The following is a 26,018-nucleotide window of genomic DNA, read 5'->3' as shown; positions in this document are numbered from 1 at the left end:
GCCCATTTTAACGCCATACTATACTATGATGTTTTTTGGCACATTTTGAGGTCATACTAAAGTATGACTTTTTTTGGCCCATTTTGACGCCTTACTATACTATGACGTTTTTTGGCCCATTTTGAGGCCTTACTATACTATGACGTTTTTTGGCACATTTTGAGGTCATACTAAAGTATGACTTTTTTTGGCCCATTTTGACGCCTTACTATACTATGATGTTTTTTGGCACATTTTGAGGTCAGACTAAAGTATGACGTTTTTTGGCACATTTTGGGGTCATACTAAAGTATGACTTTTTTTGGCCCATTTTGACGCCTTACTATACTATGACATTTTTTATGACATTTTGAGGTCATACTAAAGTATGACTTTTTTTGGCCCATTTTGACGCCTTACTATACTATGACGTTTTTTATGACGTTTTGAGGTCATACTAAAGTATGACTTTTTTTGGCCCATTTTGACGCCTTACTATACTATGACATTTATTGGCACATTTTGAGGTCATACTAAAGTATGACTTTTTTTGGCCCATTTTGACGCCTTACTAAACTATGACGTTTTTTATGACATTTTGAGGTAATACTAAAGTATGACTCTTTTTGGCCCATTTTGACGCCTTACTATACTATGACGTTTTTTGGCACATTTTGAGGTCATACTAAAGTATGACTTTTTTTGGCCCATTTTAACGCCATACTATACTATGATGTTTTTTGGCACATTTTGAGGTCATACTAAAGTATGACTTTTTTTGGCCCATTTTGACGCCTTACTATACTATGACGTTTTTTGGCCCATTTTGAGGCCTTACTATACTATGACGTTTTTTATGACATTTTGAGGTCATACTAAAGTATGACGTTTTTTGGCACATTTTGAGGTCATACTAAAGTATGACATTTTTTGGCTCATTTTGAGGCCTTACTATACTATGACGTTTTTTATGACATTTTGAGGTCATACTAAAGTATGACTTTTTTTGGCCCATTTTGAGGCCTTACTATACTATGACGTTTTTTGGCCCATTTTGAGGCCTTACTATACTATGACGTTTTTTGGCACATTTTGAGGTCATACTAAAGTATGACATTTTTTGGCCCATTTTGACGCCTTACTATACTATGATGTTTTTTGGCACAATTTGAGGTCATACTAAAGTATGATGTTTTTTGGCACATTTTGGGGTCATACTAAAGTATGACTTTTTTTGGCCCATTTTGAGGTCATACTAAAGTATGACGTTTTTTGGCACATTTTGGGGTCATACTAAAGTATGACTTTTTTTGGCCCATTTTAACGCCATACTATACTATCATGTTTTTATGACATTTTGAGGTCATACTAAAGTATGACTTTTTTTGGCCCATTTTGATGCCTTACTAAACTATGACGTTTTTTATGACATTTTGAGGTCATACTAAAGTATGACATTTTTTGGCCCATTTTGAGGCCTTACTATACTATGACGTTTTTTGGCACATTTTGGGGTCATACTAAAGTATGACTTTTTTTGGCCCATTTTGACGCCTTACTACACTATGATGTTTTTTGGCACATTTTGAGGTCATACTAAAGTATGACTTTTTTTGGCCCATTTTGACGCCTTACTATACTATGACGTTTCTTGGCCCATTTTGAGGCCTTACTATACTATGACGTTTTTTGGCACATTTTGAGGTCATACTAAAGTATGACTTTTTTTGGCCCATTTTGACGCCTTACTATACTATGACGTTTTTTATGACTTTTTCAGGTCATACTAAAGTATGACTTTATTTGGCCCATTTTGATGCCTTACTATACTATGACATTTTTTATGACATTTTGAGGTCATACTAAAGTATGACATTTTTTGTCCCATTTTGAGGCCTTACTATACTATGACGTTTTTTGGCACATTTTGGGGTCATACTAAAGTATGACTTTTTTGGCCCATTTTGACACCTTACTATACTATGACGTTTTTTGGCACATTTTGAGGTCATACTAAAGGATGACTTTTTTTGGCCCATTTTGACGCCTTACTATACTATGACGTTTTTTGGCCCATTTTGAGGCCTTACTATACTATGACGTTTTTTGGCACATTTTGAGGTGATACTAAAGTATGACTTTTTTTGGCCCATTTTGATGCCTTATTATACTATAATGATTTTATGACATTTTGAGGTCATACTAAAGTATGACTTTTTTTGGCCCATTTTGATGCCTTACTATACTATGACGTTTTTTATGACATTTTGAGGTCATACTAAAGTATGACTTTTTTTGGCCCATTTTGATGCCTTATTATACTATGACGTTTTTTATGACATTTTGCGGTCATACTAAAGTATGACTCTTTTTGGCCCATTTTGACGCCTTACTATACTATGACGTTTTTTGGCACATTTTGAGGTCATACTAAAGTATGACTTTTTTTGGCCCATTTTAACGCCATACTATACTATGATGTTTTTTGGCACATTTTGAGGTCATACTAAAGTATGACTTTTTTTGGCCCATTTTGACGCCTTACTATACTATGACGTTTTTTGGCCCATTTTGAGGCCTTACTATACTATGACGTTTTTTGGCACATTTTGAGGTCATACTAAAGTATGACTTTTTTTGGCCCATTTTGACGCCTTACTATACTATGATGTTTTTTGGCACATTTTGAGGTCAGACTAAAGTATGACGTTTTTTGGCACATTTTGGGGTCATACTAAAGTATGACTTTTTTTGGCCCATTTTGACGCCTTACTACACTATGATGTTTTTTGGCACATTTTGAGGTCATACTAAAGTATGACTTTTTTTGGCCCATTTTGACGCCTTACTATACTATGACGTTTTTTGGCACATTTTGAGGTCATACTAAAGTATGACATTTTTTGGCCCATTTTGATGCCTTACTATACTATGACGTTTTTTGGCCCATTTTGAGGTCATACTAAAGTATGACATTTTTTGGCCCATTTTGACGCCTTACTATACTATGACATTTTTTATGACATTTTGAGGTCATACTAAAGTATGACTTTTTTTGGCCCATTTTGACGCCTTACTATACTATGACGTTTTTTATGACATTTTGAGGTCATACTAAAGTATGACTTTTTTTGGCCCATTTTGACGCCTTACTATACTATGATGTTTTTTATGACATTTTGAGGTCATACTAAAGTATGACTTTTTTTGGCCCATTTTGACGCCTTACTATACTATGACATTTATTGGCACATTTTGAGGTCATACTAAAGTATGACTTTTTTTGGCCCATTTTGACGCCTTACTAAACTATGACGTTTTTTATGACATTTTGAGGTAATACTAAAGTATGACTCTTTTTGGCCCATTTTGACGCCTTACTATACTATGACGTTTTTTGGCACATTTTGAGGTCATACTAAAGTATGACTTTTTTTGGCCCATTTTAACGCCATACTATACTATGATGTTTTTTGGCACATTTTGAGGTCATACTAAAGTATGACTTTTTTTGGCCCATTTTGACGCCTTACTATACTATGACGTTTTTTATGACATTTTGAGGTCATACTAAAGTATGACTTTTTTTGGCCCATTTTGACGCCTTACTATACTATGACGTTTTTTGGCACATTTTGAGGTCATACTAAAGTATGACTTTTTTTGGCCCATTTTGACGCCTTACTATACTATGACGTTTTTTGGCCCATTTTGAGGCCTTACTATACTATGACGTTTTTTGGCACATTTTGAGGTCATACTAAAGTATGACTTTTTTTGGCCCATTTTGACGCCTTACTATACTATGACGTTTTTTGGCCCATTTTGAGGCCTTACTATACTATGACGTTTTTTGGCACATTTTGAGGTCATACTAAAGTATGACTTTTTTTGGCCCATTTTGACGCCTTACTATACTATGATGTTTTTTGGCACATTTTGAGGTCAGACTAAAGTATGACGTTTTTTGGCACATTTTGGGGTCATACTAAAGTATGACTTTTTTTGGCCTATTTTGACGCCTTACTATACTATGACGTTTTTTATGACATTTTGCGGTCATACTAAAGTATGACTTTTTTTGGCCCATTTTAACGCCATACTATACTATGATGTTTTTTGGCACATTTTGAGGTCATACTAAAGTATGACTTTTTTTGGCCCATTTTGACGCCTTACTATACTATGACGTTTTTTGGCCCATTTTGAGGCCTTACTATACTATGACGTTTTTTGGCACATTTTGAGGTCATACTAAAGTATGACTTTTTTTGGCCCATTTTGACGCCTTACTATACTATGATGTTTTTTGGAACATTTTGAGGTCAGACTAAAGTATGACGTTTTTTGGCACATTTTGGGGTCATACTAAAGTATGACTTTTTTTGGCCCATTTTGACGCCTTACTACACTATGATGTTTTTTGGCACATTTTGAGGTCATACTAAAGTATGACTTTTTTTGGCCCATTTTGACGCCTTACTATACTATGACGTTTTTTGGCACATTTTGAGGTCATACTAAAGTATGACTTTTTTTGGCCCATTTTGACGCCTTACTATACTATGACGTTTTTTGGCCCATTTTGAGGCCTTACTATACTATGACGTTTTTTGGCACATTTTGAGGTCATACTAAAGTATGACTTTTTTTGGCCCATTTTGACGCCTTACTATACTATGACGTTTTTTGGCCCATTTTGAGGCCTTACTATACTATGACGTTTTTTGGCACATTTTGAGGTCATACTAAAGTATGACTTTTTTTGGCCCATTTTGACGCCTTACTATACTATGATGTTTTTTGGCACATTTTGAGGTCAGACTAAAGTATGACGTTTTTTGGCACATTTTGGGGTCATACTAAAGTATGACTTTTTTTGGCCTATTTTGACGCCTTACTATACTATGACGTTTTTTATGACATTTTGCGGTCATACTAAAGTATGACTTTTTTTGGCCCATTTTAACGCCATACTATACTATGATGTTTTTTGGCACATTTTGAGGTCATACTAAAGTATGACTTTTTTTGGCCCATTTTGACGCCTTACTATACTATGACGTTTTTTGGCCCATTTTGAGGCCTTACTATACTATGACGTTTTTTGGCACATTTTGAGGTCATACTAAAGTATGACTTTTTTTGGCCCATTTTGACGCCTTACTATACTATGATGTTTTTTGGCACATTTTGAGGTCAGACTAAAGTATGACGTTTTTTGGCACATTTTGGGGTCATACTAAAGTATGACTTTTTTTGGCCCATTTTGACGCCTTACTACACTATGATGTTTTTTGGCACATTTTGAGGTCATACTAAAGTATGACTTTTTTTGGCCCATTTTGACGCCTTACTATACTATGACGTTTTTTGGCACATTTTGAGGTCATACTAAAGTATGACGTTTTTTGGCACATTTTGGGGTCATACTAAAGTATGACTTTTTTTGGCCTATTTTGACGCCTTACTATACTATGACGTTTTTTATGACATTTTGCGGTCATACTAAAGTATGACTTTTTTTGGCCCATTTTAACGCCATACTATACTATGATGTTTTTTGGCACATTTTGAGGTCATACTAAAGTATGACTTTTTTTGGCCCATTTTGACGCCTTACTAAACTATGACGTTTTTTATGACATTTTGAGGTAATACTAAAGTATGACTCTTTTTGGCCCATTTTGACGCCTTACTATACTATGACGTTTTTTGGCACATTTTGAGGTCATACTAAAGTATGACTTTTTTTGGCCCATTTTAACGCCATACTATACTATGATGTTTTTTGGCACATTTTGAGGTCATACTAAAGTATGACTTTTTTTGGCCCATTTTGACGCCTTACTATACTATGACGTTTTTTGGCCCATTTTGAGGCCTTACTATACTATGACGTTTTTTATGACATTTTGAGGTCATACTAAAGTATGACGTTTTTTGGCACATTTTGAGGTCATACTAAAGTATGACATTTTTTGGCTCATTTTGAGGCCTTACTATACTATGACGTTTTTTATGACATTTTGAGGTCATACTAAAGTATGACTTTTTTTGGCCCATTTTGAGGCCTTACTATACTATGACGTTTTTTGGCCCATTTTGAGGCCTTACTATACTATGACGTTTTTTGGCACATTTTGAGGTCATACTAAAGTATGACATTTTTTGGCCCATTTTGACGCCTTACTATACTATGATGTTTTTTGGCACAATTTGAGGTCATACTAAAGTATGATGTTTTTTGGCACATTTTGGGGTCATACTAAAGTATGACTTTTTTTGGCCCATTTTGAGGTCATACTAAAGTATGACGTTTTTTGGCACATTTTGGGGTCATACTAAAGTATGACTTTTTTTGGCCCATTTTAACGCCATACTATACTATCATGTTTTTATGACATTTTGAGGTCATACTAAAGTATGACTTTTTTTGGCCCATTTTGAGGCCTTACTATACTATGACGTTTTTTGGCACATTTTGGGGTCATACTAAAGTATGACTTTTTTTGGCCCATTTTGACGCCTTACTACACTATGATGTTTTTTGGCACATTTTGAGGTCATACTAAAGTATGACTTTTTTTGGCCCATTTTGACGCCTTACTATACTATGACGTTTCTTGGCCCATTTTGAGGCCTTACTATACTATGACGTTTTTTGGCACATTTTGAGGTCATACTAAAGTATGACTTTTTTTGGCCCATTTTGACGCCTTACTATACTATGACGTTTTTTATGACTTTTTCAGGTCATACTAAAGTATGACTTTATTTGGCCCATTTTGATGCCTTACTATACTATGACATTTTTTATGACATTTTGAGGTCATACTAAAGTATGACATTTTTTGTCCCATTTTGAGGCCTTACTATACTATGACGTTTTTTGGCACATTTTGGGGTCATACTAAAGTATGACTTTTTTGGCCCATTTTAACGCCATACTATACTATGATGTTTTTTGGCACATTTTGAGGTCATACTAAAGTATGACTTTTTTTGGCCCATTTTGACGCCTTACTAAACTATGACGTTTTTTATGACTTTTTCAGGTCATACTAAAGTATGACTTTATTTGGCCCATTTTGATGCCTTACTATACTATGACATTTTTTATGACATTTTGAGGTCATACTAAAGTATGACATTTTTTGTCCCATTTTGAGGCCTTACTATACTATGATGTTTTTTGGCACATTTTGGGGTCATACTAAAGTATGACTTTTTTGGCCCATTTTAACACCTTACTATACTATGACGTTTTTTGGCACATTTTGAGGTCATACTAAAGGATGACTTTTTTTGGCCCATTTTGACGCCTTACTATACTATGACGTTTTTTATGACATTTTGAGGTAATACTAAAGTATGACTCTTTTTGGCCCATTTTGACGCCTTACTATACTATGACGTTTTTTGGCACATTTTGAGGTCATACTAAAGTATGACTTTTTTTGGCCCATTTTAACACCATACTATACTATGATGTTTTTTGGCACATTTTGAGGTCATACTAAAGTATGACTTTTTTTGGCCCATTTTGACGCCTTACTATACTATGACGTTTTTTGGCCCATTTTGAGGCCTTACTATACTATGACGTTTTTTATGACATTTTGAGGTCATACTAAAGTATGACTTTTTTTGGCCCATTTTGATGCCTTATTATACTATGACGTTTTTTATGACATTTTGCGGTCATACTAAAGTATGACTCTTTTTGGCCCATTTTGACGCCTTACTATACTATGACGTTTTTTGGCACATTTTGAGGTCATACTAAAGTATGACTTTTTTTGGCCCATTTTAACGCCATACTATACTATGATGTTTTTTGGCACATTTTGAGGTCATACTAAAGTATGACTTTTTTTGGCCCATTTTGACGCCTTACTATACTATGACGTTTTTTGGCCCATTTTGAGGCCTTACTATACTATGACGTTTTTTGGCACATTTTGAGGTCATACTAAAGTATGACTTTTTTTGGCCCATTTTGACGCCTTACTATACTATGATGTTTTTTGGCACATTTTGAGGTCAGACTAAAGTATGACGTTTTTTGGCACATTTTGGGGTCATACTAAAGTATGACTTTTTTTGGCCCATTTTGACGCCTTACTATACTATGATGTTTTTTATGACGTTTTGAGGTCATACTAAAGTATGACTTTTTTTGGCCCATTTTGACGCCTTACTATACTATGACATTTATTGGCACATTTTGAGGTCATACTAAAGTATGACTTTTTTTGGCCCATTTTGACGCCTTACTAAACTATGACGTTTTTTATGACATTTTGAGGTAATACTAAAGTATGACTCTTTTTGGCCCATTTTGACGCCTTACTATACTATGACGTTTTTTGGCACATTTTGAGGTCATACTAAAGTATGACTTTTTTTGGCCCATTTTAACGCCATACTATACTATGATGTTTTTTGGCACATTTTGAGGTCATACTAAAGTATGACTTTTTTTGGCCCATTGTGACGCCTTACTATACTATGACGTTTTTTGGCCCATTTTGAGGCCTTACTATACTATGACGTTTTTTATGACATTTTGAGGTCATACTAAAGTATGACGTTTTTTGGCACATTTTGAGGTCATACTAAAGTATGACATTTTTTGGCTCATTTTGAGGCCTTACTATACTATGACGTTTTTTATGACATTTTGAGGTCATACTAAAGTATGACTTTTTTTGGCCCATTTTGAGGCCTTACTATACTATGACGTTTTTTGGCCCATTTTGAGGCCTTACTATACTATGACGTTTTTTGGCACATTTTGAGGTCATACTAAAGTATGACATTTTTTGGCCCATTTTGACGCCTTACTATACTATGATGTTTTTTGGCACAATTTGAGGTCATACTAAAGTATGATGTTTTTTGGCACATTTTGGGGTCATACTAAAGTATGACTTTTTTTGGCCCATTTTGAGGTCATACTAAAGTATGACGTTTTTTGGCACATTTTGGGGTCATACTAAAGTATGACTTTTTTTGGCCCATTTTAACGCCATACTATACTATCATGTTTTTATGACATTTTGAGGTCATACTAAAGTATGACTTTTTTTGGCCCATTTTGATGCCTTACTAAACTATGACGTTTTTTATGACATTTTGAGGTCATACTAAAGTATGACATTTTTTGGCCCATTTTGAGGCCTTACTATACTATGACGTTTTTTGGCACATTTTGGGGTCATACTAAAGTATGACTTTTTTTGGCCCATTTTGACGCCTTACTACACTATGATGTTTTTTGGCACATTTTGAGGTCATACTAAAGTATGACTTTTTTTGGCCCATTTTGACGCCTTACTATACTATGACGTTTCTTGGCCCATTTTGAGGCCTTACTATACTATGACGTTTTTTGGCACATTTTGAGGTCATACTAAAGTATGACTTTTTTTGGCCCATTTTGACGCCTTACTATACTATGACGTTTTTTATGACTTTTTCAGGTCATACTAAAGTATGACTTTATTTGGCCCATTTTGATGCCTTACTATACTATGACATTTTTTATGACATTTTGAGGTCATACTAAAGTATGACATTTTTTGTCCCATTTTGAGGCCTTACTATACTATGACGTTTTTTGGCACATTTTGGGGTCATACTAAAGTATGAATTTTTTGGCCCATTTTGACACCTTACTATACTATGACGTTTTTTGGCACATTTTGAGGTCATACTAAAGGATGACTTTTTTTGGCCCATTTTGACGCCTTACTATACTATGACGTTTTTTGGCCCATTTTGAGGCCTTACTATACTATGACGTTTTTTGGCACATTTTGAGGTCATACTAAAGTATGACTTTTTTTGGCCCATTTTGATGCCTTATTATACTATAATGATTTTATGACATTTTGAGGTCATACTAAAGTATGACTTTTTTTGGCCCATTTTGATGCCTTACTATACTATGACGTTTTTTATGACATTTTGAGGTCATACTAAAGTATGACTTTTTTTGGCCCATTTTGATGCCTTATTATACTATGACGTTTTTTATGACATTTTGCGGTCATACTAAAGTATGACTCTTTTTGGCCCATTTTGACGCCTTACTATACTATGACGTTTTTTGGCACATTTTGAGGTCATACTAAAGTATGACTTTTTTTGGCCCATTTTAACGCCATACTATACTATGATGTTTTTTGGCACATTTTGAGGTCATACTAAAGTATGACTTTTTTTGGCCCATTTTGACGCCTTACTATACTATGACGTTTTTTGGCCCATTTTGAGGCCTTACTATACTATGACGTTTTTTGGCACATTTTGAGGTCATACTAAAGTATGACTTTTTTTGGCCCATTTTGACGCCTTACTATACTATGATGTTTTTTGGCACATTTTGAGGTCAGACTAAAGTATGACGTTTTTTGGCACATTTTGGGGTCATACTAAAGTATGACTTTTTTTGGCCCATTTTGACGCCTTACTACACTATGATGTTTTTTGGCACATTTTGAGGTCATACTAAAGTATGACTTTTTTTGGCCCATTTTGACGCCTTACTATACTATGACGTTTTTTGGCACATTTTGAGGTCATACTAAAGTATGACATTTTTTGGCCCATTTTGATGCCTTACTATACTATGACGTTTTTTGGCCCATTTTGAGGTCATACTAAAGTATGACATTTTTTGGCCCATTTTGACGCCTTACTATACTATGACATTTTTTATGACATTTTGAGGTCATACTAAAGTATGACTTTTTTTGGCCCATTTTGACGCCTTACTATACTATGACGTTTTTTATGACATTTTGAGGTCATACTAAAGTATGACTTTTTTTGGCCCATTTTGACGCCTTACTATACTATGATGTTTTTTATGACATTTTGAGGTCATACTAAAGTATGACTTTTTTTGGCCCATTTTGACGCCTTACTATACTATGACATTTATTGGCACATTTTGAGGTCATACTAAAGTATGACTTTTTTTGGCCCATTTTGACGCCTTACTAAACTATGACGTTTTTTATGACATTTTGAGGTAATACTAAAGTATGACTCTTTTTGGCCCATTTTGACGCCTTACTATACTATGACGTTTTTTGGCACATTTTGAGGTCATACTAAAGTATGACTTTTTTTGGCCCATTTTAACGCCATACTATACTATGATGTTTTTTGGCACATTTTGAGGTCATACTAAAGTATGACTTTTTTTGGCCCATTTTGACGCCTTACTATACTATGACGTTTTTTATGACATTTTGAGGTCATACTAAAGTATGACTTTTTTTGGCCCATTTTGACGCCTTACTATACTATGACGTTTTTTGGCACATTTTGAGGTCATACTAAAGTATGACTTTTTTTGGCCCATTTTGACGCCTTACTATACTATGACGTTTTTTGGCCCATTTTGAGGCCTTACTATACTATGACGTTTTTTGGCACATTTTGAGGTCATACTAAAGTATGACTTTTTTTGGCCCATTTTGACGCCTTACTATACTATGACGTTTTTTGGCCCATTTTGAGGCCTTACTATACTATGACGTTTTTTGGCACATTTTGAGGTCATACTAAAGTATGACTTTTTTTGGCCCATTTTGACGCCTTACTATACTATGATGTTTTTTGGCACATTTTGAGGTCAGACTAAAGTATGACGTTTTTTGGCACATTTTGGGGTCATACTAAAGTATGACTTTTTTTGGCCTATTTTGACGCCTTACTATACTATGACGTTTTTTATGACATTTTGCGGTCATACTAAAGTATGACTTTTTTTGGCCCATTTTAACGCCATACTATACTATGATGTTTTTTGGCACATTTTGAGGTCATACTAAAGTATGACTTTTTTTGGCCCATTTTGACGCCTTACTATACTATGACGTTTTTTGGCCCATTTTGAGGCCTTACTATACTATGACGTTTTTTGGCACATTTTGAGGTCATACTAAAGTATGACTTTTTTTGGCCCATTTTGACGCCTTACTATACTATGACGTTTTTTGGCCCATTTTGAGGCCTTACTATACTATGACGTTTTTTGGCACATTTTGAGGTCATACTAAAGTATGACTTTTTTTGGCCCATTTTGACGCCTTACTATACTATGATGTTTTTTGGCACATTTTGAGGTCAGACTAAAGTATGACGTTTTTTGGCACATTTTGGGGTCATACTAAAGTATGACTTTTTTTGGCCGATTTTGACGCCTTACTATACTATGACGTTTTTTATGACATTTTGCGGTCATACTAAAGTATGACTTTTTTTGGCCCATTTTAACGCCATACTATACTATGATGTTTTTTGGCACATTTTGAGGTCATACTAAAGTATGACTTTTTTTGGCCCATTTTGACGCCTTACTATACTATGACGTTTTTTGGCCCATTTTGAGGCCTAACTATACTATGACGTTTTTTGGCACATTTTGAGGTCATACTAAAGTATGACTTTTTTTGGCCCATTTTGACGCCTTACTATACTATGATGTTTTTTGGCACATTTTGAGGTCAGACTAAAGTATGACGTTTTTTGGCACATTTTGGGGTCATACTAAAGTATGACTTTTTTTGGCCTATTTTGACGCCTTACTATACTATGACGTTTTTTATGACATTTTGCGGTCATACTAAAGTATGACTTTTTTTGGCCCATTTTAACGCCATACTATACTATGATGTTTTTTGGCACATTTTGAGGTCATACTAAAGTATGACTTTTTTTGGCCCATTTTGACGCCTTACTATACTATGACGTTTTTTGGCACATTTTGAGGTCATACTAAAGTATGACTTTTTTTGGCCCATTTTGACGCCTTACTATACAATGACGTTTTTTGGCCCATTTTGAGGCCTTACTATACTATGACGTTTTTTGGCACATTTTGAGGTCATACTAAAGTATGACTTTTTTTGGCCCATTTTGACGCCTTACTATACTATGACGTTTTTTGGCCCATTTTGAGGCCTTACTATACTATGACGTTTTTTGGCACATTTTGAGGTCATACTAAAGTATGACTTTTTTTGGCCCATTTTGACGCCTTACTATACTATGATGTTTTTTGGCACATTTTGAGGTCAGACTAAAGTATGACGTTTTTTGGCACATTTTGGGGTCATACTAAAGTATGACTTTTTTTGGCCCATTTTGACGCCTTACTACACTATGATGTTTTTTGGCACATTTTGAGGTCATACTAAAGTATGACTTTTTTTGGCCCATTTTGACGCCTTACTATACTATGACGTTTTTTGGCACATTTTGAGGTCATACTAAAGTATGACATTTTTTGGCCCATTTTGATGCCTTACTATACTATGACGTTTTTTGGCCCATTTTGAGGTCATACTAAAGTATGACATTTTTTGGCCCATTTTGACGCCTTACTATACTATGACATTTTTTATGACGTTTTGAGGTCATACTAAAGTATGACTTTTTTTGGCCCATTTTGACGCCTTACTATACTATGATGTTTTTTATGACGTTTTGAGGTCATACTAAAGTATGACTTTTTTTGGCCCATTTTGACGCCTTACTATACTATGACATTTATTGGCACATTTTGAGGTCATACTAAAGTATGACTTTTTTTGGCCCATTTTGACGCCTTACTAAACTATTACGTTTTTTATGACATTTTGAGGTCATACTAAAGTATGACTTTTTTTGGCCCATTTTGACGCCTTACTAAACTATTACGTTTTTTATGACATTTTGAGGTAATACTAAAGTATGACTCTTTTTGGCCCATTTTGACGCCTTACTATACTATGACGTTTTTTGGCACATTTTGAGGTCATACTAAAGTATGACTTTTTTTGGCCCATTTTAACGCCATACTATACTATGACGTTTTTTATGACATTTTGAGGTCATACTAAAGTATGACTTTTTTTGGCCCATTTTGACGCCTTACTATACTATGACGTTTTTTGGCAGATTTTGAGGTCATACTAAAGTATGACTTTTTTTGGCCCATTTTGACGCCTTACTATACTATGACGTTTTTTGGCCCATTTTGAGGCCTTACTATACTATGACGTTTTTTGGCACATTTTGAGGTCATACTAAAGTATGACTTTTTTTGGCCCATTTTGACGCCTTACTATACTATGACGTTTTTTGGCCCATTTTGAGGCCTTACTATACTATGACGTTTTTTGGCACATTTTGAGGTCATACTAAAGTATGACTTTTTTTGGCCCATTTTGACGCCTTACTATACTATGATGTTTTTTGGCACATTTTGAGGTCAGACTAAAGTATGACGTTTTTTGGCACATTTTGGGGTCATACAAAAGTATGACTTTTTTTGGCCCATTTTGACGCCTTACTACACTATGATGTTTTTTGGCACATTTTGAGGTCATACTAAAGTATGACTTTTTTTGGCCCATTTTGACGCCTTACTATACTATGACGTTTTTTGGCCCATTTTGAGGTCATACTAAAGTATGACATTTTTTGGCCCATTTTGACGCCTTACTATACTATGACATTTTTTATGACATTTTTAGGTCATACTAAAGTATGACTTTTTTTGGCCCATTTTGACGCCTTACTATACTATGACGTTTTTTATGACATTTTGAGGTCATACTAAAGTATGACTTTTTTTGGCCCATTTTGACGCCTTACTATACTATGATGTTTTTTATGACATTTTGAGGTCATACTAAAGTATGACTTTTTTTGGCCCATTTTGACGCCTTACTATACTATGACATTTATTGGCACATTTTGAGGTCATACTAAAGTATGACTTTTTTTGGCCCATTTTGACGCCTTACTAAACTATGACGTTTTTTATGACATTTTGAGGTAATACTAAAGTATGACTCTTTTTGGCCCATTTTGACGCCTTACTATACTATGACGTTTTTTGGCACATTTTGAGGTCATACTAAAGTATGACTTTTTTTGGCCCATTTTAACGCCATACTATACTATGATGTTTTTTGGCACATTTTGAGGTCATACTAAAGTATGACTTTTTTTGGCCTATTTTGACGCCTTACTATACTATGACGTTTTTTGGCACATTTTGAGGTCATACTAAAGTATGACTTTTTTTGGCCCATTTTGACGCCTTACTATACTATGACGTTTTTTGGCCCATTTTGAGGCCTTACTATACTATGACGTTTTTTGGCACATTTTGAGGTCATACTAAAGTATGACTTTTTTTGGCCCATTTTGACGCCTTACTATACTATGACGTTTTTTGGCCCATTTTGAGGCCTTACTATACTATGACGTTTTTTGGCACATTTTGAGGTCATACTAAAGTATGACTTTTTTTGGCCCATTTTGACGCCTTACTATATTATGACGTTTTTTATGACTTTTTCAGGTCATACTAAAGTATGACTTTATTTGGCCCATTTTGATGCCTTACTATACTATGACATTTTTTATGACATTTTGAGGTCATACTAAAGTATGACATTTTTTGTCCCATTTTGAGGCCTTACTATACTATGACGTTTTTTGGCACATTTTGGGGTCATACTAAAGTATGACTTTTTTGGCCCATTTTGACACCTTACTATACTATGACGTTTTTTGGCACATTTTGAGGTCATACTAAAGGATGACTTTTTTTGGCCCATTTTGACGCCTTACTAAACTATGACGTTTTTTGGCCCATTTTGAGGCCTTACTATACTATGACGTTTTTTGGCACATTATGAGGTCATACTAAAGTATGACTTTTTTTGGCCCATTTTGATGCCTTATTATACTATAATGATTTTATGACATTTTGAGGTCATACTAAAGTATGACTTTTTTTGGCCCATTTTGATGCCTTACTATACTATGACATTTTTTATGACATTTTGAGGTCATACTAAAGTATGACATTTTTTGGCCCATTTTGAGGCCTTACTATACTATGACATTTTTTATGACATTTTGAGGTCATACTAAAGTATGACATTTTTTGGCCCATTTTGACGCCTTACTATACTATGACGTTTTTTGGCCCATTTTGAGGCCTTACTATACTATGACGTTTTTTGGCACATTTTGAGGTCATACTAAAGTATGACTTTTTTTGGCCCATTTTGACGCCTTACTATACTATGACGTTTTTTGGCCCATTTTGAGGCCTTACTATACTATGACGTTTTTTGGCACATTTTGAGGTCATACTAAAGTATGACTTTTTTTGGCCCATTTTGACGCCTTACTATACTATGATGTTTTTTGGCACATTTTGAGGTCAGACTAAAGTATGACGTTTTTTGGCACATTTTGGGGTCATACTAAAGTATGACTTTTTTTGGCCCATTTTGACGCCTTACTACACTATGATGTTTTTTGGCACATTTTGAGGTCATACTAAAGTATGACTTTTTTTGGCCCATTTTGACGCCTTACTATACTATGACGTTTTTTGGCACATTTTGAGGTCATACTAAAGTATGACATTTTTTGGCCCATTTTGATGCCTTACTATACTATGACGTTTTTTGGCCCATTTTGAGGTCATACTAAAGTATGACATTTTTTGGCCCATTTTGACGCCTTACTATACTATGACATTTTTTATGACATTTTGAGGTCATACTAAAGTATGACTTTTTTTGGCCCATTTTGACGCCTTACTATACTATGACGTTTTTTATGACATTTTGAGGTCATACTAAAGTATGACTTTTTTTGGCCCATTTTGACGCCTTACTATACTATGATGTTTTTTATGACATTTTGAGGTCATACTAAAGTATGACTTTTTTTGGCCCATTTTGACGCCTTACTATACTATGACATTTATTGGCACATTTTGAGGTCATACTAAAGTATGACATTTTTTGGCCCATTTTGACGCCTTACTAAACTATGATGTTTTTTATGACATTTTGAGGTAATACTAAAGTATGACTCTTTTTGGCCCATTTTGACGCCTTACTATACTATGACGTTTTTTGGCACATTTTGAGGTCATACTAAAGTATGACTTTTTTTGGCCCATTTTAACGCCATACTATACTATGATGTTTTTTGGCACATTTTGAGGTCATACTAAAGTATGACTTTTTTTGGCCCATTTTGACGCCTTACTATACTATGACGTTTTTTGGCACATTTTGAGGTCATACTAAAGTATGACTTTTTTTGGCCCATTTTGACGCCTTACTATACTATGACGTTTTTTGGCCCATTTTGAGGCCTTACTATACTATGACGTTTTTTGGCACATTTTGAGGTCATACTAAAGTATGACTTTTTTTGGCCCATTTTGACGCCTTACTATACTATGACGTTTTTTGGCCCATTTTGAGGCCTTACTATACTATGACGTTTTTTGGCACATTTTGAGGTCATACTAAAGTATGACTTTTTTTGGCCCATTTTGACGCCTTACTATACTATGACGTTTTTTATGACTTTTTCAGGTCATACTAAAGTATGACTTTATTTGGCCCATTTTGATGCCTTACTATACTATGACATTTTTTATGACATTTTGAGGTCATACTAAAGTATGACATTTTTTGTCCCATTTTGAGGCCTTACTATACTATGACGTTTTTTGGCACATTTTGGGGTCATACTAAAGTATGACTTTTTTGGCCCATTTTGACACCTTACTATACTATGACGTTTTTTGGCACATTTTGAGGTCATACTAAAGGATGACTTTTTTTGGCCCATTTTGACGCCTTACTAAACTATGACGTTTTTTGGCCCATTTTGAGGCCTTACTATACTATGACGTTTTTTGGCACATTTTGAGGTCATACTAAAGTATGACTTTTTTTGGCCCATTTTGATGCCTTATTATACTATAATGATTTTATGACATTTTGAGGTCATACTAAAGTATGACTTTTTTTGGCCCATTTTGATGCCTTACTATACTATGACATTTTTTATGACATTTTGAGGTCATACTAAAGTATGACATTTTTTGGCCCATTTTGAGGCCTTACTATACTATGACGTTTTTTATGACATTTTGAGGTCATACTAAAGTATGACTTTTTTGGCACATTTTGATGCCTTATTATACTATGATGATTTTATGACATTTTGAGGTCATACTAAAGTATGACATTTTTTGGCCCATTTTGAGGCCTTACTATACTATGACGTTTTTTGGCACATTTTGAGGTCATACTAAAGTATGACATTTTTTGGCCCATTTTGACGCCTTACTATACTATGACGTTTTTTGGCACATTTTGGCGTCATACTAAAGTAAGACTTTTTTTGGCCCATTGTGACGCCTTACTATACTATGACGTTTTTTGGCACATTTTGGCGTCATACTAAAGTATGACTTTTTTTGGCCCATTGTGACGCCTTACTATACTATGATGTTTTTTATGACATTTTGAGGTCATACTAAAGTATGACATTTTTTGGCCCATTTTGAGGCTATACTATACTATTACGTTTTTTGGCACATTTTGAGGTCTTACTAAAGTATGACATTTTTTGTCCCATTTTGACTCCTTACTATACTATGACATTTATTGGCACATTTTGAGGTCATACTAAAGTATGACTTTTTTTGGCCTATTTTGACGCCTTACTATACTATGACGTTTTTTATGACATTTTGCGGTCATACTAAAGTATGACTTTTTTTGGCCCATTTTGACGCCATACTATACTATGACTTTTTTTGGCCCATTTTGAGGTCATACTAAAGTATGACGTTTTTTGGCACATTTTGGGTTCATACTAAAGTATGACTTTTTTTGGCCCATTTTAACGCCATACTATACTATGATGTTTTTTATGACATTTTGAGGTCATACTAAAGTATGACATTTTTTGGCCCATTTTGAGGCCATACTATACTATGACGTTTTTTGGCACATTTTGGCGTCATACTAAAGTATGACTTTTTTTGGCCCATTTTGATGCCTTACTATACTATGACGTTTTTTGGCACATTTTTAGGTCATACTAAAGTATGACTTTTTTTGGCCCATTTTGACGCCTTACTATACTATGACGTTTTTTGGCACATTTTGAGGTCATACTAAAGTATGACATTTTTTGGCCCATTTTGACTCCTTACTATACTATGACGTTTTTTGGCACATTTTGAGGTCATACTAAACTATGACGTTTTTTGGCACATTTTGAGGTCATACTAAAGTATGACGTTTTTTGGCCCATTTTGACGCCTTACTATACTATGACATTTTTTGGCCCATTTTGAGGCCTTACTATACTATGACGTTTTTTGGCACATTTTGAGGTTATACTAAAGTATGACTTTTTTTGGCCCATTTTGATGCCTTACTATACTATGACGTTTTTTATGACATTTTGAGGACATACTAAAGTATGACTTTTTTTGGCCCATTTTGACGCCTTACTATACTACGACGTTTTTTGGCACATTTTGAAGTCATACTAAAGTATGACGTTTTTTGGCACATTTTGGGGTCATACTAAAGTATGACTTTTTTTGGCTCATTTTAACGCCATACTATACTATGATGTTTTTATGACATTTTGAGGTCATACTAAAGTATGACATTTATTGGCACATTTTGAGGTCATACTAAAGTATGACTTTTTTTGGCCCATTTTGACGCCTTACTACACTATGATGTTTTTTGGCACATTTTGAGGTCATACTAAAGTATGACTTTTTTTGGCCCATTTTGACGCCTTACTATACTATGACGTTTTTTGGCCCATTTTGAGGCTTTACTATACTATGACGTTTTTTGGCACATTTTGAGGTCATAGTAAAGTATGATTTTTTTTGGCCCATTTTGACGCCTTACTATACTATGACGTTTTTTATGACTTTTTGAGGTCATACTAAAGTATGACTTTATTTGGCCCATTTTGATGCCTTACTATACTATGACATTTTTTATGACATTTTGAGGTCATACTAAACTATGACATTTTTTGGCCCATTTTGAGGCCTTACTATACTATGACTTTTTTTATGACATTTTGAGGTCATACTAAAGTATGACTTTTTTTGGCCCATTTTGACGCCTTACTATACTATGACATTTTTTGGCACATTTTGGGGTCATACTAAAGTATGATTTTTTTTGGCCCATTTTAACGCCATACTATACTATGATGTTTTTATGACATTTTGAGGTCATACTAAAGTATGACTTTTTTTGGCCCATTTTGACGCCTTACTATACTATGACGTTTTTTGGCACAATTTGAGGTCATACTAAAGGATGACTTTTTTTGGCCCATTTTGACGCCTTACTAAACTATGACGTTTTTTATGACATTTTGAGGTAATACTAAAGTATGACTCTTTTTGGCCCATTTTGACGCCTTACTATACTATGACGTTTTTTGGCACATTTTGAGGTCATACTAAAGTATGACTTTTTTTGGCCCATTTTGACGCCTTACTATACTATGACGTTTTTTGGCACATTTTGAGGTCATACTAAAGTATGACTTTTTTTGGCCCATTTTGACGCCTTACTATACTATGACGTTTTTTGGCACATTTTGAGGTCATACTAAAGTATGACTTTTTTTGGCCCATTTTGACGCCGTACTATACTATGACGTTTTTTGGCCCATTTTGAGGCCTTACTATACTATGACGTTTTTTGGCACATTTTGAGGTCATACTAAAGTATGACTTTTTTTGGCCCATTTTGACGCCTTACTATATTTTAAGTCTACTCCTGGCCTTCCTGTAAACACTGATGCTGTCTACAGGAAGGCCATGAGTAGACTTTACTTCCTGAGGAGAGTCAGGTCCTTCAGTGTTTGCAGCAGGATGCTCCACATGTTCTACCAGTCTGATATGGCGAGCACCATCTTCTTTGCTGTGGTGTGCTGGGGTGCTGGCATTAAAGGAAAGGATGCACACAGACTGGATAAACTCATCAAAAAGGCAGGGTTTGTTGTATGCTTCAAACTTGCCAACCTGGAGGAGGTGGCGAGGGACAGAATGCTGTCAAAGCTGAGGACAATCATGGACAGTCCCTCCCACCCACTCCATGAAACTGTGAGCAATCTGGGAAGCAGCTTCAGCAACAGACTTCCACTACCACGCTGCTCTAAGGAACGGTACAGAAAGTCATTCCTGCCATCCGCCATCAGACACTATAACACATCTGTGTCTGTGCTTACAAACCTGGACTAATGCATCATCTAGGGTGCGCTATAAATGTCAGTTACATTAACTGTATATATGTTATATATATTGTATATGTATATATATGTGTGTGTGTGTGTATATATATATTTATATATGTGCAATTGTCTGCTGCTATGTGTGTGTGTATGTATGTGTATATAAGACCCCCTCCTGTATATATTGTATTTCTTTTCAAAATTTATTTTTCCTTTATAGAGTGTATTTATTGTCTCCTTCTGACTGCTGCTACAAACGAATTTCCCCAAGGGGATTAATAAAGTATCTCTATCTCTATCTATCTATGATGTTTTTTATGACATTTTGAGGTGATACTAAAGTATGACATTTTTTGGCCCATTTTGACGCCTTACTATACTGTGACGTTTTTTGGCACATTTTGAGGTCATACTAAAGTATGACATTTTTTATGACATTTTGAGGTCATACTAAACTATGATGTTTTTTTGCACATTTTGAGGTCATACTAAAGTATGACTTTTTTTGGCCCATTTTGACGCCTTACTATACTATGATGTTTTTTGGCACATTTTGGGGTCATACTAAAGTATGACTTTTTTTGGCCTATTTTGACGCCTTACTATACTATGACGTTTTTTATGACATTTTGCGGTCATACTAAAGTATGACTTTTTTTGGCCCATTTTGACGCCATACTATACTATGACTTTTTTTGGCCCATTTTGAGGTCATACTAAAGTATGACGTTTTTTGGCACATTTTGGGTTCATACTAAAGTATGACTTTTTTTGGCCCATTTTAACGCCATACTATACTATGATGTTTTTATGACATTTTGAGGTCATACTAAAGTATGACTTTTTTTGGCCCATTTTGACGCCTTACTATACTATGACGTTTTTTATGACATTTTGAGGTCATACTAAAGTATGACTTTTTTTGGCCCATTTTGACGCCTTACTATACTATGACGTTTTTTGGCACATTTTGAGGTCATACTAAAGTATGACTTTTTTTGGCCCATTTTGACGCCTTACTATACTATGACGTTTTTTGGCACATTTTGAGGTCATACTAAAGTATGACGTTTTTTGGCACATTTTGGGGTCATACTAAAGTATGACTTTTTTTGGCCCATTTTGACGCCTTACTATACTATGATGTTTTTTATGACATTTTGAGGTCATACTAAAGTATGACTTTTTTTGGCCCATTTTGACGCCTTACTATACTATGACGTTTTTTGGCACATTTTGAGGTCATACTAAAGTATGACTTTTTTTGGCCCATTTTGACGCCTTACTATACTATGACGTTTTTTGGCACATTTTGAGGTCGTACTAAAGTATGACTTTTTTTGGCCCATTTTGACGCCTTACTATACTATGACGTTTTTTGGCACATTTTGAGGTCGTACTAAAGTATGACTTTTTTTGGCCCATTTTGGGGTCATACTAAAGTATGACTTTTTTTGGCCCATTTTGACGCCTTACTATACTATGATGTTTTTTATGACATTTTGAGGTCATACTAAAGTATGACTTTTTTTGGCCCATTTTGACGCCTTACTATACTATGACATTTATTGGCACATTTTGAGGTCATACTAAAGTATGACTTTTTTTGGCCCATTTTGACGCCTTACTATACTATGATGTTTTTTGGCACATTTTGAGGTCATACTAAAGTATGACTTTTTTTGGCCCATTTTGAGGCCTTACTATACTATGACGTTTTTTGGCACATTTTGAGGTCATACTAAAGTATGACTTTTTTTGGCCCATTTTGATGCCTTATTATACTATGACGTTTTTATGACATTTTGCGGTCATACTAAAGTATGACTTTTTTTGACCCATTTTGAGGTCATACTAAAGTATGACTTTTTTTGGCCCATTTTGACGCCTTACTATACTATGATGTTTTTTGGCACATTTTGAGGTCATACTAAAGTATGACTTTTTTTGGCCTATTTTGACGCCTTACTATACTATGACGTTTTTTATGACATTTTGCGGTCATACTAAAGTATGACTTTTTTTGGCCCATTTTGACGCCATACTATACTATGACTTTTTTTGGCCCATTTTGAGGTCATACTAAAGTATGACGTTTTTTGGCACATTTTGGGTTCATACTAAAGTATGACTTTTTTTGGCCCATTTTAACGCCATACTATACTATGATGTTTTTATGACATTTTGAGGTCATACTAAAGTATGACTTTTTTTGGCCCATTTTGACGCCTTACTATACTATGACGTTTTTTGGCACATTTTGAGGTCATACTAAAGTATGACATTTTTTGGCCCATTTTGATGCCTTACTATACTATGACGTTTTTTGGCACATTTTTAGGTCATACTAAAGTATGACGTTTTTTGGCACATTTTGGGGTCATACTAAAGTATGACTTTTTTTGGCCCATTTTGACGCCTTACTATACTATGATGTTTTTTATGACATTTTGAGGTCATACTAAAGTATGACATTTTTTGGCCCATTTTGAGGCCTTACTATACTATGACGTTTTTTATGACATTTTGCGGTCATACTAAAGTATGACTTTTTTTGACCCATTTTGAGGTCATACTAAAGTATGACTTTTTTTGGCCCATTTTGACGCCTTACTATACTATGACGTTTTTTGGCACATTTTGAGGTCATACTAAAGTATGACTTTTTTTGGCCCATTTTGACGCCTTACTATACTATGATGTTTTTTGGCACATTTTGAGGTCATACTAAAGTATGACTTTTTTTGGCCTATTTTGACGCCTTACTATACTATGACGTTTTTTATGACATTTTGCGGTCATACTAAAGTATGACTTTTTTTGGCCCATTTTGACGCCATACTATACTATGACTTTTTTTGGCCCATTTTGAGGTCATACTAAAGTATGACATTTTTTGGCCCATTTTGAGGCCTTACTATACTATGACTTTTTTTATGACATTTTGAGGTCATACTAAAGTATGACTTTTTTTGGCCCATTTTGACGCCTTACTATACTATGACATTTTTTGGCACATTTTGGGGTCATACTAAAGTATGATTTTTTTTGGCCCATTTTAACGCCATACTATACTATGATGTTTTTATGACATTTTGAGGTCATACTAAAGTATGACTTTTTTTGGCCCATTTTGACGCCTTACTATACTATGACGTTTTTTGGCACAATTTGAGGTCATACTAAAGGATGACTTTTTTTGGCCCATTTTGACGCCTTACTAAACTATGACGTTTTTTATGACATTTTGAGGTAATACTAAAGTATGACTCTTTTTGGCCCATTTTGACGCCTTACTATACTATGACGTTTTTTGGCACATTTTGAGGTCATACTAAAGTATGACTTTTTTTGGCCCATTTTGATGCCTTACTATACTATGACGTTTTTTGGCACATTTTGAGGTCATACTAAAGTATGACTTTTTTTGGCCCATTTTGACGCCTTACTATACTATGACGTTTTTTGGCACATTTTGAGGTCATACTAAAGTATGACTTTTTTTGGCCCATTTTGACGCCGTACTATACTATGACGTTTTTTGGCCCATTTTGAGGCCTTACTATACTATGACGTTTTTTGGCACATTTTGAGGTCATACTAAAGTATGACTTTTTTTGGCCCATTTTGACGCCTTACTATATTTTAAGTCTACTCCTGGCCTTCCTGTAAACACTGATGCTGTCTACAGGAAGGCCATGAGTAGACTTTACTTCCTGAGGAGAGTCAGGTCCTTCAGTGTTTGCAGCAGGATGCTCCACATGTTCTACCAGTCTGATATGGCGAGCACCATCTTCTTTGCTGTGGTGTGCTGGGGTGCTGGCATTAAAGGAAAGGATGCACACAGACTGGATAAACTCATCAAAAAGGCAGGGTTTGTTGTATGCTTCAAACTTGCCAACCTGGAGGAGGTGGCGAGGGACAGAATGCTGTCAAAGCTGAGGACAATCATGGACAGTCCCTCCCACCCACTCCATGAAACTGTGAGCAATCTGGGAAGCAGCTTCAGCAACAGACTTCCACTACCACGCTGCTCTAAGGAACGGTACAGAAAGTCATTCCTGCCATCCGCCATCAGACACTATAACACATCTGTGTCTGTGCTTACAAACCTGGACTAATGCATCATCTAGGGTGCGCTATAAATGTCAGTTACATTAACTGTATATATGTTATATATATTGTATATGTATATATATGTGTGTGTGTGTGTATATATATATTTATATATGTGCAATTGTCTGCTGCTATGTGTGTGTGTATGTATGTGTATATAAGACCCCCTCCTGTATATATTGTATTTCTTTTCAAAATTTATTTTTCCTTTATAGAGTGTATTTATTGTCTCCTTCTGACTGCTGCTACAAACGAATTTCCCCAAGGGGATTAATAAAGTATCTCTATCTCTATCTATCTATGATGTTTTTTATGACATTTTGAGGTGATACTAAAGTATGACATTTTTTGGCCCATTTTGACGCCTTACTATACTGTGACGTTTTTTGGCACATTTTGAGGTCATACTAAAGTATGACATTTTTTATGACATTTTGAGGTCATACTAAACTATGATGTTTTTTTGCACATTTTGAGGTCATACTAAAGTATGACTTTTTTTGGCCCATTTTGACGCCTTACTATACTATGATGTTTTTTGGCACATTTTGGGGTCATACTAAAGTATGACTTTTTTTGGCCTATTTTGACGCCTTACTATACTATGACGTTTTTTATGACATTTTGCGGTCATACTAAAGTATGACTTTTTTTGGCCCATTTTGACGCCATACTATACTATGACTTTTTTTGGCCCATTTTGAGGTCATACTAAAGTATGACGTTTTTTGGCACATTTTGGGTTCATACTAAAGTATGACTTTTTTTGGCCCATTTTAACGCCATACTATACT

The 26,018-nt window shown here is 34.8% G+C and overlaps 1 protein-coding gene across 3 annotated transcripts in view; it reads right to left on the bottom strand.

The window, feature by feature from the left end:
- The window catches only part of lrrk1 (leucine-rich repeat kinase 1), a 159,144-nt gene that overhangs the window by 27,041 nt on the left and 106,085 nt on the right, over positions 1-26,018 (bottom strand). The window lies entirely within an intron of this gene.

Source organism: Toxotes jaculatrix, chromosome 1, assembly GCF_017976425.1.
Source record: "Toxotes jaculatrix isolate fToxJac2 chromosome 1, fToxJac2.pri, whole genome shotgun sequence".
Classification (NCBI taxonomy): Eukaryota; Metazoa; Chordata; class Actinopteri; family Toxotidae; genus Toxotes; species Toxotes jaculatrix.
The sequence above is the reverse complement of the archived record's forward strand: the minus strand, read 5'-3'. Positions and strand labels throughout refer to the sequence as shown.